Source organism: Amphimedon queenslandica, unplaced genomic scaffold (assembly GCF_000090795.2).
Source record: "Amphimedon queenslandica unplaced genomic scaffold, v1.1 AMPQUscaffold_13483, whole genome shotgun sequence".
Lineage (NCBI taxonomy): Eukaryota > Metazoa > Porifera > Demospongiae > Haplosclerida > Niphatidae > Amphimedon > Amphimedon queenslandica.
This window is the reverse complement of record NW_003546281.1, coordinates 293,147-297,787: the sequence shown is the minus strand read 5'-3', so window position 1 is coordinate 297,787 and position 4,641 is coordinate 293,147. Positions and strand designations below refer to the sequence as shown.

At 34.6% G+C, this 4,641-nt stretch overlaps 1 long non-coding RNA gene across 1 annotated transcript; it reads right to left on the bottom strand.

The window, feature by feature from the left end:
- Positions 1–3,128: 3,128 nt before the first annotated feature.
- On the bottom strand, positions 3,129–4,222 carry LOC109580657 (uncharacterized). Its single transcript, XR_002184306.1, has 3 exons — positions 3,852–4,222; positions 3,681–3,794; positions 3,129–3,420 (listed from the first exon to the last, which is right to left on the bottom strand). It is a non-coding gene; the product is annotated as an uncharacterized LOC109580657 (long non-coding RNA).
- Positions 4,223–4,641: the final 419 nt, after the last annotated feature.

The window sequence follows — 4,641 nt, the reverse complement described above, 5'->3', positions numbered from 1 at the left end:
AAGGCACATTGATGGTTAAATCACGAATTACAAATAGAGATGATACATTTGCAGGGCATGAACCATCAGTAACAAGATCTGAAACTGAGAAGCAATTGTTATGATACAATAAAGTACAATAGTATGAACAAACAAGTACCGGTACATGAGACACATAGTCTGGAATAAATTCTGACGGATCATAGAGATGTGCTACTCAATATATAAATACTTCATAAGTGTTGATTAGTTCTATTGTAAGCTACATGTGTAAATAGAAGCCAAACTCACCAGTACAGTTGACTCCCTGGAATCTGGTACCAGTACAATTGCAAGTGTAGTTATCAGGAGGTGAATACTGTATACACTGTCCTCCATTCATACATAGACTGTCTGCATCACAGATACTAGCCAAATAACAGTCAGTACAATTGGAATTAACAACATAACCATCAGCACAGGTTAGATTACAAGCTAACAGGAATAAGAATAATGATCATACTTAGCATACACGTAATTACGATTAACATACTGCAAGTGAAGTTATTACTCTCAGTAGCAACATAGTAAGGACCAGATGTTGCACAGGATAGGTCATTACTGCACTGACCATTAGCAGCAAATGATAAACAGCAATCACCAGAACCTGATCCAGTGCATCTCATCAGTCCAGAATTACATGTACTGTTACAGGCTAAAATTAATCACAATAACAATTATTATTATTGTTATCATTGCCTTACCTCTACATCTAGTATCACCACCAAAACCTTCCCGACATTGATAACAATTGGTTCTTGGAGAAACACCAACAACACTGGCAGGAGGAGGATCTAGTCCATCTTGAGTTCTTCCACTCCATGTACCATTGCTACATCCCATTGACAATATCCTAGTAGTTTCTGCTTCTCCTGGGTTAGGAGTGTATGTAGCAATTAGAGAAACTTCTGTATAAGTATTAATCATGTTCCCCTGAGCTTGACAGACATATTGAACTGATCCTGTTACATTAGGAGAATATGACTGACTACCATCAGCATTGAGCAGTAAGGTAGTCAATGCATTCTCTATATTAGCGTTGGATGGTAGAGGACAATCTTGAGCAACTGATAATGAGAAAATAAAAATGAAGCACACAAGATACCTCATGGCACTCAGTAGCAACTATAGATGATCTCTACTTTGCTTAGCTTATTTAAGAAGTAGATCACCTATGTATACCACCTCCGGTCTCTTTGATCTCATCTTACAGTAATTATGGTACTAAGTACATAGATGTGAGTATATGGGTGGGAAGCTAAATTTAATTTTTAAAAAATGCAGGAAACTAAGAAATGCAGGAAACTATATACAGGCTGTATACTAGTTTCCTGCATTTCTTAAAAATTAAATTGAAGGAAACTATGATCTTTCTACTTCAGTACTTCTCATAGTTTCCCACCCATATACTCCATCTAATAGTAGTACAATCATGTACTATGTACCTAATTACTGTATGATCAAAGGGATTGTGAGGTGGTACAAAGGCCATGTACACCTAACTGCAGCCATTTAACAATATTTCCTGCAAAATAACAAGTTCATTGGGGTATGTACATCTGTCATGAGATTCTTAGTGAGTTTATTTGTAATGACATGCATGATGCACAGTATCCAGCCCATGGCAGAAAATGGGACACTCACCCAGCCATTTGCAACTGTATTGACAAAAATAAAACTCCTGCAGATAAATACTACATAGAAGTTCCAAATAGGCCTAACCCATATCAAAGGAACCACAATCGGCATTTAAACTTCATTTGCATTAGCAATTGCTGACCATGCAGCGGACGATGATGAGCATGTTAGTGTGTGACCAACATCAACAACTGTAGCAGAATGTGCAAGAGTATTAACATTAAGAAACAATGCATACCCCGGTACTTAATATTACAACATTTCCATTAAATTTAGGCACTATGATTTAGTACAGTACTACCTTTCCTCCATGAAAAGAATAGATTTTATCACTCTGATTACTAAAAATTCTTAATTCTTGAATCACAAATCAAAATGTCCCATTCACAGGACATGAACCATTAGTGACAAGGTCTGAAACTGGAGAATAATTTTGAGTAATTGTTACGATACAATAAAAAATGGGTAGGCTACTACTGGTGGATCATGTAGCATAAAAGGATTGGGGTAATACTACTGGTAGAGTATGTATCTTTAAAGGAATGAGGTAATACTACTGGTGGATTATTCATCATTAAAGGAATGTGATAGTTTACTACTGGTGGATTATGATCATTAAAGGAATGGTAAAGGAATGGGGTAGTCTACTACTGGTGGATCATTAAAAAGAATGGGATAGTTTACTACTGGTGGATCATGTATCATTAAAGGAATGGGATAGTCTACTACTGGTGGCTTATAAATAGAATGGGCACTACTAATTACATATACTTCATGGAAAAAGTACATTAAATAAGTTAATGTGTGTGTGTGTGTGTGTATGATTCTTATTAGGTAATGTATGTGTTAGTACATGTATACTATTGTTAGGCCATGTTAATCTTATTCCTGATGTGTGTTTACATTATTAGTAAGTGTTTTGTAATCACCATAGTAACTGGTATGTAATTAAGTCTTGTGTATATAAGCTTTTTCTATTGTGATTACTTATTGCTTATTGTATACTGTACTCTACTGCAGTATTCTCTTGCTTTCTCTCTCTCTCTCTCTCTCTCTCAGACCGCTTAACTTCAATTATCACTTTCATGAGTTGAAAGTACGACAATAGTACTTGGGTTTCTGGGCAATTTTAGGAATTCCATAAAAATCTAATTTTGATTAGAATGAGCTCAAATTTTTTTACACCATATCAGAACATGTAGATGCATGCATTGGGAAAATTATGAAAATGATTACTTCTCTCCTAGTCATTTTGATAAAATTTAGCCAAAGACCATAATGAAATTTTTGGCCTGATATTTTCAGCAGCTTAAAATTTGTAAAAATCCAATTTTGATTAGAATGAGCTCAAATTTTCTACACAACATAAGAACATGTATGTGCATCAAACAAGTTTAAAAATTAAAAAAATTAATCATTAATTTTGATGAATTTTCAGCCAAAGACCTCAACCAATTTTGGAACAACTAAATGCATCAACTGACAAGAAGTTGAGCATTATACAAAATTTTGTGGCAAAATTTTGCCACATCATAACTTCTACAAGACAAACAAACAACTACTTTGCTGACTTTTGCTAGCTTTTTTACTATTTGGTGATGAAAACCTCATAACTACATGCATATGTATATAATGAACTGTAAGGAGAGTACCTGACCTTTATAATTACAGTGTGCAGAAGCTGCCACTAGGATTCTAATAATATATCTTTATTCTTCCGGTAAAGTCTAGTTCAAAGTTGCACTTATAGTTTTGTGGCATAACCTATTACTAGTACTAGTATTACTATTTGATATACCGTATAGCGGAAAATTTTGGAGGGACTAAAATTTGGTGAATTGCTAAATTTTGGTGATTGGCGGATTTTAATTTGGCGAATTGGTGGCCATGTGCCATTGAGCATGCGTATAATGGCTCAAAATGGCGGATTTAATTTTGGCGAATGGCTATCATAACGCCAAATTCGCCAAATTTAATTCCCTCCAAAATTTCCCGCTATACGGTACTGATACCTATTAACTTACTTTCACACTATAGAGCAGCACCATGTGTTGGGAACAAGATGAATCATAGTAGGTCATGTAATTACAATCAACCAATAAATTTTTTAGTCCTGAAAAATTCCAAAATAGAGCTGCCTAAGTAGATATATATACATCAATATAATTATTTTGTTAAAAATAAGTGTGACTAACCAATAACTACAGTGTTTTCACATATCTGCAGAAAACTTTAGCATCAGCTACCATGCATAAATTAATGTGCCCTTTAAACTTTCCCTATTGACGAAGCAGGACTGCCAAATAGCCTCATTTTGACTAACCAAATTAGAGTCAATTGTCAATGCACATAAATGATCAAATGAATATCAAGTCATTAATTTTGCCTCATGATCATACCTTATATGGACAGTAGATCTATGAAATTAGTGCATAACGATAATATTAATCAGTTTGTGCAGCAGTTGAACCATCTTATGCACCTAAAAATCCATTATACTATTGGATCAATTTGAGAATCTGGCATTCCCAAAATACGAGTTCAAATAACATGGAAAGTACACAGACTAGGGACTCCTAATATGACTAGGGGCACTCTAAAATAAAAAAAAAACTAACTAGGAGGCTCCTAACATAACTAGGAGACACAACTATAAATAGGGGACTCATAAACTACTTTCCATGTTATTTGAGCTCATATTTTGGGGGTGCCAAATACTCTAGATCTAGTTGATCTGAATTATTTAACGAGTAAAATAAAATTAGCATCCAAGCTGTCTATTGTGTACATAATATATGATGACATTCAGACGCTGGCATCTTAGTTGTCCTATAAATCACTAAAAATACTGTTATTATTGCAGTAATGACTGGTTATTAAATTTTAAAAAGCAAATGTCTATGTTAAAACATCCTACTTACCCAGCACCAGCGGATTGATCCATTGCACTGTTTTGCATTGAATGTCCAGCAGACAAAAGACTAT